We start from the raw sequence: 16,970 nt of genomic DNA, 5'->3' as shown, positions 1-16,970 counted from the left end.
TCCAAGTGTAAACTAACAAAGTTTGTACATGACATGGCTATTAATCTTCACAATTAGACAACTTGTATATAGAAGCTTCACATCAACTATTTTTTGTATCCCACCATGCAAAGTACACTTCCTTTTGAATGTATATATATATTGCTAGGAAAGGTCACAACCCAGACTGGTTTTGACCCTTCGTACTGCATAACAATATTATACATCCTTTTTATTAAATTACTCTGGATTTAGAGAAAGATGTTGAAAGTTTATTTTTCACTTGGTCAGACTATAATAAATTTAGTTTAATCCTTTATCCAAGTGTGTGCAAACAAAGTTTACGCCTGAAAGTATCTTCAGGACTGGGGTAAAGTGGTACAACACCGGGCAACTCCTTGCAAAGGTGGAGCAAGATACCAACACTCCTATCTCAATATCTCCCATAATGCAAAACACATCTCCTTGCGGATATGTATAATGTTATGCATTAAGCGAAGGGCCACTACCCAGACTAGTTTCGACCTTTATTGAGGTCTCTTCAGTGGGAGCCAGGCCCACTTTCAACATCTTTCTCTAAATCCAGAGTAATTTAATAAAAAGGTGGCACACCATTTGGCAGCTCCTATAGGAGGAGATGACCTTGCTAATGCTTCTCTCCACTTGGGCCTGGCTCCCACTGAAGAGACCTCAATAAAGTCACTTTACCCCAGTCCTGAAGATACTTTCAGGCACAAACTTTGTTTGCACACACTTGGATAAAGGATTAAACTAAATTTATTATAATATATACATCCAAAAGGAAGTGTTTTCTTGTCATGCTTGATAAGACCTTCTTGAGTAAAATAAACAAAATAAATGCAACAGAAAGAAAAGTCAAAATTATTCATGACCAGTGTTTTGAAAATAATATGCATAAAAATGAAATGTGAACAAGCTTCTCAAAATCATTGCCTTGTCAGATGACTGAGGCAGAGAATAAATAACAATGCCATTATCCTGAACTCAGAAACATATGCAATGCTAAATGATGACATGCAAGATCACTAAATCACTAAACTGCAAATTTGACCAAAAAAAAAATTGTCATGTGTCAGGACTATGAACAGTGAGACAGAATAAACTTCCTAACCTTAGTAAAAGTGACCTACAATAAGCTGATGAGCAGATCTGAATTCATAATAACTGTGAATAACAAGTTTGAAGGTGCCTGTCCCATCACCTGAACAAGCTCAATCAGATCTTACCTAAGAACAATGGAAAGGTTGTTGACAACAACTGGAAGAAAAATGTCAAAATGAAGTATGGACCATCAATCATAAAAAAAGAAATAGTAATTGATTAGTACTTGAAACCGGAACTCAGATACAGCATAAGAAACGTGTGTATGCAGTCAACCACAACCCTCAGAGAACCTTCAAAATTCACTTCATAAATATATTTGGTTTCAGTTCCAACCTCAATGATGATTATTTCCTTCTCCAGACTACGAAACATTACTTTTAACAAAAACTCAAATTTCAACCTTTTAAGCATCACTCATCTTCAGCTTTTCCAGTTATAACCTATGACTCCTTTCGCCTTGAAAGTAGGGATTAGTACATCTGATTGCTCATACCATATTTCCTTCTCCAGACTACGAAACATTACTTTTAACAAAAACTCAAATTTCAACCTTTTAAGCATCACTCATCTTCAGCTTTTCCAGTTATAACCTATGACTCCTTTCACCTTGAAAGTAGGGATTAGTACATCTGATTGCTCATACCATATCAAAGCGTATCCATAAATTTAGTTTAATCCTTTATCCAAGTGTGAGCAAACAAAGTTTGCGCCTGAAAGTATCTTCAGGACTGGGGTAAGGGCCCTTCCCTTAATGCATAACATTAGACATATCCGCAAGGAGATGTGTTTTGCATTAAAGGAGATACTAAGACAGGAGTGTTGGTAGCTTGCTACACCTTTGCAATGAGTTGCCCTGGTGTTGTATCACCTTACCCCAGTCCTGAAGATACTTTCAGGCGCAAACTTTGTTTGCTCACACTTGGATAAAGGATTAAACTAAATTTATTATACTCTAACCAAGTGAAAAATAAACTTTCAACAAAGAGTATCCAACAAAGAATTTCCCAATTTTATCTCTTTCAATTGAAACCTATCTATCCCTTTTGTTAAATTAATTTGCTATCTTAACCAGTTTCCTAATGCTACCAGCCATTCTGAAGATTTTGATTTGATTTCCTAATCTTTGGAGATTTCAATATTGACAGACCCGTTGGCTCTCCTTTTCTAACTGCACAGATCAAGCATGTAGAGAGGCTGAGACATTTGCCATCACCAGTGATCTTATATAAACTGTTTGCATTCCTACCAGACAATCACAACAACTATCCAAATACCCTAGATTTCTTCCTTACTAGTGACCCATCCTGTACATTATGAATATTGTTCATCCTCTAGGTTAGTGTTTCCCAAAGTGTGGTAGGCATACCCCTGGGGGTACAAGCACTTTTTATAAATTTTGAGTATTATTTTTAACTTTTATATTTTTTTTGTTGCAGATAAGTGCACGGCTATTCCATAATTAATTTTTCAAAATTAATAATGTAATTAATAACTACAGATTAATTAATGGGGGTGCTTAAGGATCAAAGCAGTATAACTGAGAGGAGACCTCTACATAGGCATTAAAGGAATGCAGAGAACTGACTAGGGCTTCTGACCTAATGTCCAATCCTCACCTTCTCATGGTGCGCCCTGTTGAGTATTTACCTGGATACTGAACGAACGAGGATGGGCTGGCAATTTGGGATTTAGCCGACCAAATTGTATTCTTATTGGCTTAAACCAATATAGAAAATGATGGTACAACATGACAAAATTTCATGCCAGCTAGGGCATTGTCCGGTTAAACAAGGCCCCTGTTGTTTTCACCAGGGAACCAGGGCGAATAGCGAAAAGTCAGCTACTGGAACAAATCTGAAAGCACACCCCAACTCAACATCACCAAAGTTAAAGATCGGTACTATCAACATAAGAAGCCTGAATGGCAAAGAAATGGAGCTCGCTGAGGAATTAGATAAGTACCAGATCGACATATTAGGGGTGACTGAAACAAAAAAGACAAAAACTGGTGAGATCTTTCTGAACAATAAATACAAAATGTTATATTCAGGAAATGACATTCAAGGAAAAGAAGGAGTAGCCATAGTATTCAACACAAAATAAGAGGCTAATCTTCTTGAATGGCAGGCAGTCACAAGTACAGTGATGTGGGCAAATATAAGAATGGGGAATTGGACAATGAGACGACTTATTTGTGCCTATGGTCCCACACAACGTTCTACTAAGGTAGAAGTGGAAGAATCAGACATACAAAAATATTTTGGGAAAATTTGGAGAAAAGAGCAAAGCTAATAATAATGGCAAATACCAGTTGGATTTCTGCTCAGGACATGGACTGGTTATTACTAACACCATGTTCCAACATAAAAATGCACAAATTCACATGGAGAGAAGAGGCAAGGGCTTTTCTTATTCCTTGAGATAGTGATGTTTTCTCCCTGATGCAGGACAACAGAGTGTACAGAGGTTTTGAAATTGGAAGCCATTACTATTTAATTAAAAAAACACACGTATTAACCACAGTGAAAATTGTTTAATTGTAAATATTTCAACCTAAGTATCTTAGGACATCATCAGTACAATAGTTTAAAACAATAATAGGAATAACATACAGTTAGGGCGCATGATTACAATAGAATCTCATTAAACGTGCGTAATGTGTTACAAAAAAAAAAAATAATAATAATAATTATTCAACACAATTTTGTATGACAATTTCCCATACTTTAGGAATAGTAAGAACGTCGCTGCGGTTTAAGTTTGGTCTGTGTAGTAGGGCTTCAGAACTTTCTTTGTATAAACGTTCATGTTTATATAAAGATCTATGTAAAAGTTTAGACTTTTCCCAATGGATCCTATGGTTTGGATTTTCAATTCCATATTGAGAGAGGCCAGATTATTGCGGTTTAAAGAGATGAATGTGGTCTTGATGTTCCGAGATGCGTTTCTGAACAGACCTACCTGTCTGTCCAAAGTAAGACAATTTGCATGAGCATGGAATTTCATAAACGCCAGGCAACATCAAAGATGAGAGTTATGTCCTTAGAAGAAAGTAACAAGTTGTAAATTTGGTTGATAGGTTTGTAAGAAGTGGCAAAATTGTATTTCTTCATAATTTTAGGAAGACATTCAGAGATGCCTTTGACGTAAGGTATGGGAATACTATGGACTTCTTCCTGTCTGGTTTGATGTATGGAGAAGTGACTGATGATTTTTTGAGTTTATATCCATTTAGGATGGCTGTATTTTTGATTACTTCTAATTCCTGGTTTAAAGATTCTTCAGAGGAGCAGAATTTGTGTGCTCTTGAAACTAGTGATTTCATAATGCCAGATTTCTGAGATGGATGATGAGCCTTGAAGAATTGTGAATGTAGTGACCTCAGAATGTAGGCTTGTGAAAGACAGACGTGGCAATGGAACCGTCTTCTTTTCTTTGGATGTGTAAATCCAAAAAGGAGATACCCTGTGGAGATTCTTTTTCTAACGTAAAGTTGATGCGATGATGAAGAAAGTTAATTTTATCTAGAAACAGTCGTAATTCATGTTCAGGATGATCCAAGACTGCAAATACGTCGTCGACATATCTTTAACAAATTTTTGTTTTGGGTTCAAAAGTGAATATTTTTTCTTCAAGGCGTTCTAGAAAGAAGTTTGCTAGGTTTGGTGATAAAGGAGATCCCACTGCTGTTCCTTCTTCTTGCTTGTAAATTTGACCTTTACAGGTGAAGTAACCTGATGCAATAACAAACTTGAACAATTCAACTATATCAGACAGAAATTTTTGAGTTAGTAATTCTATTGTTTCTTTATGGAGAATGTTTGTGAATGAGATTCTATTGTAATCATGTGCCCTAAATGTATGTTATTCCTATTATTGTTTTCAACTACTGTACTGATGATGTCCTAAGATACTTAGGATGAAATATTTACAATTAAATAATTTTCACTGTGGTTAATACATGTGTTTCTTTTAATTATGATCACACCACAGGTTTCATTATTTTAAAAAAAAAGATCACTATTTAGTATTGAGCAAGATAAAACTGAATTTCATATTGAAAAGAATAACATGTAAGAAAGTTTTAAAGTAAATAAAAGTTGAGCAGCTCTCAGAGGTGAACTATAGACTAAAATACACAAAGATTATTGAAGAAAAAATGAAAGAGTTTGAGAACAGGAACCAAACCCTGGAAATTCAGTGGCAAGCCTTGAAGAAAACCCTGATTGATTCAGCCAAAGAGGTATGTGGTGAGGTTGTCTGCAAGGATAGAAAAATCAGAACTCCATGGTGGACAACAGGAAGTTAAAGAGGCAGTGAAGGAAAAGAAGGAAGCATATCAAAAGTTCCTGGCAAATAAGTCAGCTTGTGCTTTTAGAGAATACAGAAACAAATGTAAGAAAGCTAAACACTGCATAAAACTAGCTAAACAAAAGTCATGGGAGGACTTTGGCAAGAACATAGAAAATAAATATCAAGAAGGTGGTAAGATATTCTGGACGTTGTTGAAGAAGCTTAAAAATGGAGGAAAGAGTGCTGTAAAAGGAGTTAGAATTGATAAAGGTTACATGAACACAGGAGAAAAAGATATCCTTGAAGTATGGAGTAATTACTTCGAAAAATTGCTAAATGAAACAAGCAGTGATAGCACAGTGGTAAAATACACTCAACAGGCATACAGTCAGGAATACATATCCATACTTGAAGTAGAAAAAGTTGATATTCAACCAGAAATGCTGAAATATGGTGGTATAAAAGTCTTACAGTGGCTGCACTGTTCAGAAAGCCTGGACAGAGGGATGAATTCCTGATGATTGGAGTAGAGCTCTAATAGTACCCATATATAAAAAGGGAAATAAAACTGAATGTGAGAATTACAGGAGGTATTTCCCTACTGAGTATTCCTGGCAAGATCTATGCCAGCATACTTGAGAAACGGTTGAGAAGAATTGTAGAAGAAAAGCTTGGTGAAGAATAAGCTGGATTCAGGACAAATAGAGGCTGTCAGGATCAGATTTTCACTTTACGACAAATAGTTGAGAAAACATGGGAATATAACAAAGATCGGTATTTAAGTTTTGTCAATCTGGAAAATGCATATGACAAGGTGCCAAGAGAGAAGCTATTCAATATGCTACAGTTATATGGTGTCAATGGAGCATTATATCAAGCAATACTTAGTCTGTATTTGAGTTGTAAGTCGGCAGTTAGAATTGAAGGAAGTACAGGAAGATGGTTTAATGTTAAATCTGGTATGAGACAAGGATGTACATTATCCCCTCTGTTATTCATTATCTATATGGATCACATTATGAAGGAGAGTGATATTAAACATGATGTCAGAATTGGAGATGTTAATGTCAGCTCTTTGCTTTATGCGGACAATGTTATACTTCTAAATAAATCCGCTACAAGTCTGCAAGAGTCCCTGACTAAATTGAATAACTGTTGTAATAGATATGGTATGAAGGTCAGCATTAAAAAGACAAAAACAATGAAAATAGGTAGAATTATTGAAAATGTCAATTGTGTTGTGAACTGGGAACCTGTGCAACAAGTAAAATATTTCAGCTACTTAGGCACAATTTTTACTGAAGATGGTAAATTAAATATGGAAATAGACAACAGAATCAACAAAGCTGGTATGGTAGGAAGTCAATTGAATAAATTCATATGGTATAAGAGATAAATTAGTCGGAACACTAAATTAGCTGTATACAAGACAGTGTTCAAACCAGTTTTAACTGATGGATTTGAGAGCTGGGTCAGAAGTAAAACACTTGACCAAAGACTAGAGACCGCAGATATGAGAGTCCTGAGAAAGATTAGAGGCATGAACAAATGGGCATCAATGGCAAAATCATATTAAAAATGAGGATATTAGGAAAGAACTTGACATTGTCGGCATCCAGGAATGCATCAGCAGAGCTAATCTCAGGTGGAATGGTCACTTAAACAGAATGGGCAAGGAAAGATTAGCAAAACAAATGTTCTCTGCCAGGTTGGCAGGAAAACGACCCAGAGGAGGAAGACCAAGATATAGGAGGATTGATACGGTACAAAGTGCCCTAGATGATAGAAATATAAGATCTGATAATGTTGGAGTCTTGACAAGTAACAGACTGATTTGGAGGAAAATTGTAGATAGGAAAGTTAGTAATGATGTCAATTTTTCATGTAGTACTATCATATCCTGTACACCCCCTTGAGGGTAAATGTCAGGAATTTGATGATGATGATGTATTAATTAATGCTGATGGCACTGTTGCATTCCAGTTGCATGGTTCAAACTACATAAGTGGAACTCTCTACTAAATTTCGAAATCATTTGTATCTTAAATTGTAACAGCCCTCAGTAACCGTTTTATTACTCATGCATGCATCTATACATGTTTAATCATGTTTTTGTCACAAGTAGACAGTTGTACAGGTTATACCACCTGTACATGTACTCTTACTTTTTTTTAGCAGTTGTGTTGTTGGTTATTAGCAAATCTTGAATTGGAGTCTAATAATAATTGATATTAAAAATATTTAATTGGTATTAATAGCTCTTTCATGTTTCTTGAATCTTTTAATATGGATCACTGGTTAAAATCGGGATTTGTGAAATGCACATTAGAAAATAGTGAAGGAAGTGAATTATGATTATGGTAATAACTATGAGAAAGAAGACATTGCTGCATCAGGATTAAATATTTGTAATGAAAGTAACAAATGTGAGACATTAATCTATTATGATGCAAGTGGGAAGAAATACATTTTTTTGTAATTATTTAAGTTTGAATAACATATGATAACTTCTCCCAAGTTTCACTGCTGAGGGGGTGGGAGGGATAAACCAGTGTTACCAAAATTTTAAAAGGAGTACATGGGTATTACAAGTTTGAGAAACACTGCTCTAAGCAATTCAGACCATAATTTAGTGCATCTCTCTTCTTCCATAGAGCAAGATTTATATAACCACTCACACACAATGTGTGGCATTATAAGAAAGCCAAGTCCCAAATAAATGTTATGGAAACATTTATTCCCCATTCTGCTCTAAATGTCAGTCCCCCTATCTAAGTTTTTGCTTTCCCAAAGGTATGACAAAGTTGTACAAGAGAAGAATTGAGCACACCATAACTGGCTTTCATCCAAAACTCCATATTCTTATACTGGTTATATCAAAGCTCAGAACAGCTTGAAGAAAATCAGTTTTAGCTCTTTCGAAAACTGATTTCGAAAGAGCTAAAAACAGGAAATTTGTATCCTGCCCAAACGGCTGTCATGCCTTCAGTTTTCTAATCAAAGTTATTGGCTATAGCTTCTGCACAATACTGCTCCAACCACTATTACATCATCATCGTCATCCACAGAAAAAATCAGACTCCTAGCTTCCTACTTTTCCTCCAATTCTTGCAAGGTGACTTTTGTAAATGTCTCCCAACCATTCCAAACAGTCAATACCCCAATTGACCTCTCACCAGGTAGAGATCTGAAAAATCCTGTTCAAACTGGATGCCAAAAAAGTCTCCTAGTCCCAATGGTATTCTTGCAACTTCTCTAAAGGTTTGTGTTGACTCCAACTTTGAGTTGCCTTTTTATGCTTTCTTATTCCACTAGTATCTATCCTACAGTCTGGAAATTAGTCCACATATAACCCATTCCTAAGAAAGGTGATAAATCTTTACCTTCAAAACAACCATCCAACTTCTTTCTTTCACCTTAGCTCTCTGCAATGGAAAGAACCATCAAAATTCAACTCCTAATGCTACCTCATAGGCTGGTAAGTAACAGCACTTAAGCCTCTACACACGTACCTCATAGGCGTTCAACTGATAAACTACAAACATGGATTCACAGTCTATGAATAGGGCAGCGCTTCCCAAACTGTGGACTGCAGCCCCCTTGGGGGTCGTAGGTTTTGTTGAGGAGGGCCGTGAAATAATGAAAACAAATTTAAAATGTTTTAAGACTAAGTAGATTTTTTTATTTTAAAAGAAACGTATTTAACTTTTATTATTTATTATTTCTTTTTTGTTATTTTTTATATTTTAATGGAAAAATTCACACATTGGTGTTGGTTCACAAACTTTGCTTCCTGCGTATTTCGGCGCTTAATGAATATTAGTAAATATTGCTTATTCATATGTTTCATTTCAAAGCAGTGGTTAATTGTATTTACTTCGAATGCTCTCCAGGGAAGCTCCAAATCTTCCTGTCCCTTTCATCACGTGTTCGTAATCAGGGACTGTTGATACTGACTTTATATACATATCAAAACTCATTTTATATTATCACTGTCATTCAAGCTAGTTTTCTGTTACCAATAAAAGTTTCACATATACTTCACACATGAAAAATAGCTTAAACAAGTTCATGTGGGGAGATAGTAACTCGCTTGCAGTGGTAAACAACACGCTCTCCCTAAGAGCCACTATACTGCAGAGGCAATAAAAACAAGTACTTTTATTATGCCAGTGAATAAGGTATGAGGAGTCTGTGTAATATATTTCTCAACAAATAGTGCAATTAAAGACAACTGGGATAAAAACATACTAATTAATGAATCACATATCCCCTCATATAGAAACTATGCTGTATAGACTGAAACAAAACCATATGTTGCATGGGCAAACACAGTATCTAACTAAAAACTATTGTTATTAATTAGATGTGTGTGAGTTCGATTTCCCAAGGCAGCAATAAAATTCAACCAAACGTGTTAAAATTCGTAAAAGTGTTAAAACTAAGTAATATATATATATATATAATGAATGTTATGGCAGTTTCACATATGGAATTTGGTTGAAGAGTGTTAGCATTTCAACTCAATTGTCAGCTATGCTTTTATCTTTCGGTTGCGCGATCGTTTGTTAATACCGCACCAATCATATGCACGTTTTAATAACCTGCCTTTGCTGTCTGTTTCGCGTTAGGCTTAATTACCGTAAAGGGAGAAAAGTCACAAAAGAGAAAAATGTTCCTGGTCTGGGGATTCCCTTATTCAGGAAATATTTACTAATTTCATGTTATCAGTCTGTGGTGGTGTGCCAGTATCGGTAAGTGGTGATATTATTTTATCTATTCTACATTAAAAAATTTAACCCTGAGATGGATAAGTGGCTGATAAAAAATTAAAAAAAATTTCCCGCAAACAATCAGAAGAAGCAGAAACAGGCTCAAAAAAAAGGACAGTATTTCATATTTTACCAGAACAGCACACATCGTCTTCAGAACCAAACGGTAAGAGGCAAAATATGTGATATTTGATTTTTGCAATATTCGCTGTGTATGTTTTGTATTAAATATAAATACAATAAATATTATAATAATATATCTCTCTATTACGATTTTGTTTCAAGGGGAGCCGTGAAATATTTTAATTTTTGCAAAGGGGGCCATGATATCCAAAAGTTTGGGAAGCACTGGAATAGGGGATCTGCTCACTAATGTCACCCCTCTCTGGAGTGATATAAGTGAAAGCATGGAAAAGTTTGGCAAATCTCAAGATGTTGCCCTATATATCTCCAAGGTTTTTGAGGTGTATCACAGAGGTCTATTAAGTAAACTCCCACCATTTGGTTTCTCCCCCCCCCATCTTTTGCAAATGAGGTGTTAGTTCTCTGACTGGACATACACACACAGTGTGATAGTGAATCGTAATTTACCGTCTAACTATGCAAATAATGTTATGGTACCAAGACTGTTCCTTCTCTATATCAGCAATCTATTCCACTAATCTATCAATCCCATGCACAGTTTCACTGATGAGAGTACAACACTGTACTTCTCCTTTTCACATTTAACAAACATTGTGATGAACAAATCTCTACAAATTCCAGAACCTTAAACTCTATTAAGGAGATGTAGATTTTAAGGTTATCCAAACTCTATTGATAACCTTAAGAATTTCCAAACTAGCAAAATACAACTCTGCTTTATTTCCCACAGAAAAACTTTTTCTTCCAGTCTTACTTTTGACAACACTGAAATTGCTCTTCCACCTTTGGCAAACCATTTTTTGAACCATTTAAGATACCTTGTTCTCATCCATTCATCCCCAGCCTTCTCTTTGGATTCATTGCATTGACATTTTTGCTGTTTGGCCTCCTTCTGAAAATGGACATAACACCGTCCTGCATAAGATCGATAGCTTTCACCCACACATTCAGTTCACCATGGAAAAAGAACATGCTAGTAGCTTACTATTCTGGGACAACCTTCTTAGTCACACAGCCTCCAGTGCTTTGTTAACTAGTGTTATCGGAAACCTACCTTTACTAGCAAATACATTCATCAAAAAAATCTTCTCAACACAGCTCCCAGAAAATTGGTATTGTCAGATCATTAATTAATAGAGCATGATGTGTGTGCTACTCTCCCTTAAGCTTACAAAAATAACTTGTAACTATGAAAACATTAATAGAATTAAATGGTTACAACCTTGATCAAATTCAACAGATAACTGAATCCTACATTCCAACACCTAAGGATTCCAATCCCTTATATTTCTGGTATCTATCTCTGAACATAATGGTAGAATTTTGAAGAAGTTACATCTTACTCCCACATATTTTGCTATCAAAAATTTTCCCATCTACAAATAATAAACTGTTGCCTCTATCTTTAGCTGGTGTTTACCAGATCCTTTTAGCTGGTGTTTACCTGAATGTAATTTGATATACTTTGGGCAGACAGGCCATTCTGTGGAAAAAAGAATTAATGAACATCAATACTACAATTGAATGCATGAAATCTCAAAAGTCTGGTCTGGCAGAGCACAGAATTGACACTAAACATGGTATCCTATGGGATGACACACATCTTCTCCATAGAAGCAGTTTTAAATATGAATGCTTATTCAAAAAAAATTGTGAAGCCCTTTATACTAGCCTAACCTGAATCAGAAAGACTGTCTCCCTTCCCCACCCCAAAAAAAAGTTTGGGAGAGTCTCATCTTATGTAAATATCAAAATCAGTTAATATATTTATTTTTAATATTAATTTTTATCATCCAGCAAATGTTTTTAATTGGTAAACCATTTCTGGTATGTACCTTGTATTCCTGTTATTTGATTTGTTTGTTGTTTTCACACACTGCTGATGTACTGTTATTTTTGGTACAAAATATTTGTACTTTAAGTAAATTAAAAATTATTACTGTGGTTAACCATCACGCAATTTTTGTTATTTTACTAACCTCAAATCTATCTTGACATAAACACATTATAAATATTGCCCCCTCTTTACATCCAAAAAATTAGGTTTCCTCTTTTGTATAGAATTCTTGAACAGCTTCTAACTCTATGCAAATCAGAAATCTGCCTGATAACTGAATATTATTATTATTATTATTATTATTATTCAGGCCTCCAAGGAGTCAAAAGACCCATCGAGGGAGGTCCTTGCTAAGACATAAAGTCTGTCAAGACTCATCGAGGGGAGGTCCCCCCGTGAGAAACACAAAGTCTATCATACCACTCTTTAAACTCACTGACCGTTCTCGCTCCCACCACTCCATCAGGCAATGCATTCCACGGCTCAACCACCCTCCACACAAAGAAACCACTCCTAACCCTCTTGCTCACAGTTTCCTTTCATAACTTCCAGGGATGGCCTCTTGTCATCACTCCTTCCCGCTGTTCAACCAAGCGAAAGAACTCCCCAGTGTCAACCCTGTAACCACGTCTCAACAGTTTAAAAGTCTCACTCATATCACCTCTCCTTCTTCTATTCACCAAACTCTGCAGTCCACATTCTCTCAGCCAATCCTCATAACTATCCTTGTACAGTCCTGAAACCATCTTTGTCATCCGTCTTTGTATCCTTTCCACAGTTAATTTATCCCCTTCAAATCCTGGGGACCAAATCTGAGAACAATAGTCCAAGTGTGGTCTGATCAGAGACTTATACAACGGAATGATAATCCTCTTATCTCTGCAGGTCAGTGTCCTTCTCATAATAGCAGCAATCCTCTGTGTTACCTTCACCTCCTTTGCAATATGTCCCCTAAACTTCAGGTTTCTATCAATCATCAACCCCAGATCTCTTGTCTCCCCTACTTCCTCCAGTATAACTCCTCCCATAGAGTATGCAGCATCCCATCGATGTTTCCCAAACCTCAAGACCTTACATTTTGCTGCATTAAACTGACACCCCCATTCATTTGCTCATCTATCTAGCTTATTTAAATCCTCTTGCAGGGCTACCACATCTGCACCATTACTAATAATCCTTCCCAGCTTCGCATCATCCACAAACAACTGAATATCCCCCTGCAATCCACTGGCTATGTCATTGATATAAAGGTTAAACAATATAGGTCCTAGTACTGAGCCCTGTGGGACCCCACTTGTAACCCTCTGCCTCCTGGAAACTGCTCCACCATACACAACTGTCTGATACCTATCAGACAGCTAATCCTGAATCCAGTTGACCAATCTGACATCCAGACCCAATGTGCTGCAACTTAAATATCAGCTTATCATGTGGCACCCTGTCAAATGCCTTCGCCAAGTCTAAGAAAATTGCAGTATATACCTTTCCCTCATCTAATGTTCTTGTAACTTTATTATAAAAGGCTAGCATATTGCTAAAACAAGAGCGACCTTTCACAAATCCATGTTGATTCTCACAGATAACATTACCCTCATCTGCCCAATGCTGTATACGGTCCCTCACTACTTTCTCCAAGATCTTAACAACTACTGATGACACACAGACTGGCCTATAATTAGACACTTCCAGTCTGTTACCACCCTTATGCAATGGTACTATCTTACCTTCCTTCCATTCCCTGGGCACCTTTGCCAAAGCTAGACTTAAATTGAAAAGCCACGTTAAAGGCACTGTCAATTCCCTAGCACATTCTCTCAAAACTCGTGGTGAAATACCATCCAGTCCCACAGCTTTACTGACATCCAGAGTACTCAGTATCTGAAACACACACTTCTCCTGTACCTCCAGACCTCGAACCAGTCCTATCCCTCTAGCATTAAAACTGACTCCTCTAGGATGAAATACTCCAATAAGTGTTCATTGAACAATTCCACTATGTCCTCTGCATCAGTCATCTATTCCCATTTTTATCCCACAATATCATTCTTCCACAGTCATTTCTCCTCATGCTGGCCACATAGCTAAAAAATTCCCTAGGATTTTCTTTGGATCTTAGGGCCAATCTCCTCTCATATTCCAGTTTCGCTTTCCTTACCACACTAGTCACTCTTCTGGCCTGTGTCTTATATTCCTCATGCATCTCTTCACCTGTCTCCTTATATCTCTTCCATAGCCTCTTTTTCGCATGCAATTCCTGTTTAATATTGTTTGTCATCCACTTTACACCAAATTGTGTCCTCTTCTTCACTCGTGGTATACAACTTACCATTGCTGATAACAAATATTCTTTCACAATTTCCCACGCACTAGTGATATCCCGGCCTTCCAATTCCTCCCTCCATGAAACTTCCCGAAGTTGACGTCTAAGACTATTATAATCACCTGCCTTATAATTCCACAGAAGTTCCCATCTCTTTGATACTCCTGCATGTCTATTCATTTTCCAAGTCAACACCATATGGTCACTGTCTCCAACTGGTGGGAGAGACATCAACTCAGTTATTATCAACTCTTCTGATGCTATAACCAAATCCAAAACTTTTGAACCTCTTGTTCCCTCTGTTACATGTTGCCTAAGACATTTGTCCCTCAAGAATTCTAGAAATTCCATTCCCCTATTGCTACATGCATCTTCCTCTCTCCAATTTATACTACTGTGGTTAAAATCCCCCATAAAAATCATTCTTCTTGCACTTGCCAAACTTAGCTGTCTAAACATCTCCTGGTCCCCATCCTCTGTCCTGGGTCTGTAGCAACACCCCACTAAATATCCTGCCTTGCCTACCTCTACCTCACACCATACGCTCTCAAAATCATTTGTCTCACTTCCTTCCAAATTCTCCACTCTTAGAGGACATAGGTCATCACTTATCATAAGCAGTACCCCACCACCACGCTTTCCCCTCCTATCCTGACGAAAAATGCTATACCCAGCGACTTCTATTCCTGTTATTATATCCCCTTCTGTCAACCACATCTCAGTGATCCCAATAATTTCTGGCCAGGTTGATGCTATCTGCGCCACCAATTCCTCTCCCTTATTCCGGATACTCCTGGCATTAGTATAAAGCATATAAATGCCATTGTTTCTATACCCAGCATTATCCCTTCTAGACTCCACTGGGCTCAGTGTTACCTGACATTGTCTCCCTTCTCCCAAGTATCCATTCCCACAAGAGGCCACCCCTGCTATCATCCTCCCTGGGACACACTGACTCGTTCAGAACAGCAATCTCTCCAGATGCCTACGTCCTTCCTCATTCAAATGTAAACGGTCTCTCGCATACAATTCCTCTCTTTCCTCAAACGCACTCCAAGCATCCACGTATACCAGTCCTCTCTTGTCACACATTCTCGCTATTATGCCATTCAATATCACCGCTCTTCTGCTCAGCTCATCATTATCATACCTAGGCAACACGCACACTATTTTTCCTCTCTCTGTCTTCTTCCGTACAGTCTCAAGCAAAAATCTCATATCTCTCTCGCTGCCTGACTTACATTACCATTCAAGTCATTCGTTACTACCATCACAATCACCTCATCCACCCTTTCACCTCTCTTAATTGCCATAGCCACCCTTTCTATTGTTCCTCCTGGCAAACACTCCTCACGCATCCTATCTTGAACACCACGGATCACTGAGTCGCCATACATTATACCTCTTACCATTCCCTCACTCCTATTGTTTCCATTCTCTCCTCTTCTTTCATTCCCATACCTCTCTCTTCTACTGTTTCCATTCTCTCCTCTTCTAGCACTCCCATACATCTCTCTCATTCCCTCTCTCCTACTGTTTCCATTTTCTCCACTTCTAGCACTTCCATATCCCCCTCTCATTCTGTCTCTCCTACTACTGTTTCCATCCTCTCGTCTTCTAGCATTCCCATACCTCTCTCTCATTCCATCTCTCCTACCGTTTCCATTCTCTCCTCTTCTAGCACTTCATATCTCTCTCTCATTCCGTCTCTCTTATTGTTTCCATCCTCTCGTCTGCTAGCATTCCCATACCTCTCTCTCATTCCCTCTCTTCTACTGTTTCCATTCTCTCCTCTTCTAGCACCCCCATACCTCTCACTCATACTCCCTAAATTCTCTCTCTCTCCTACTCTGATTTGGCTTGCATTTATCTCTTCCATTCTCCTAATCTTATCTTTCATACTTCTGCTCTCATTCACAAGACATTCCACCTCCTCTTTCAACTCATCTATCTCCCTCTGCAGGTCAGTTACTCTTAATCTAAATTCACTCTCCCAAACAAAACCATCTCCTAAACTTTCACAGTCACTCACACCTTCCACACTATCAACTATTATTTTCTCATTCTCTCTCCTATCACGCTACTTGTCTTCCTACATTCATTCCCCATTCCTGGAGCAACAAAGTTGGATATCGATATATCTAATGTACTTATTTCCTCCAACTGCCTGCATTTTCCTCTCACACCTGTGATGATCCCCCTAAGAGCTCTCTAAAAATATTGGAATTTGTACAGAAAAAGAGCAGTAGGTTAACAACCATAGAAGTATGTTGCATACTTCTATGGCCATTGTCCATAGAAAAATTAGCATCAATAATTCTTCCCCCCCACACACATATTCCCTCTGTCAAATCCATTCAAATGTTCATGGCAACCAATCAACATGCCTACACATTTTGACTCCCACAGAAAAAATTTCATCTCATCTAATGATGGTGTACCAACCAACAAGGAGAAAAAAAGCAAGGAATAAGAAAAGTTTCATTGTATATGTCATTGT

General features: G+C 37.3%; 1 protein-coding gene across 1 annotated transcript in view; it reads right to left on the bottom strand.

Annotated features, from left to right (window-relative positions):
• Ziz (dedicator of cytokinesis protein Ziz) overlaps positions 1–16,970 on the bottom strand; it is an 826,359-nt gene that overhangs the window by 220,842 nt on the left and 588,547 nt on the right. The window lies entirely within an intron of this gene.

The sequence above is a fragment of the Typopeltis vanoorti genome, chromosome 24 (assembly GCF_054136105.1).
Source record: "Typopeltis vanoorti isolate ZY-2024b chromosome 24, IOZ_Tvanoo_1.0, whole genome shotgun sequence".
Taxonomy (NCBI): Eukaryota; Metazoa; Arthropoda; class Arachnida; order Uropygi; family Thelyphonidae; genus Typopeltis; species Typopeltis vanoorti.
The sequence above is the reverse complement of the archived record's forward strand: the minus strand, read 5'-3'. Positions and strand labels throughout refer to the sequence as shown.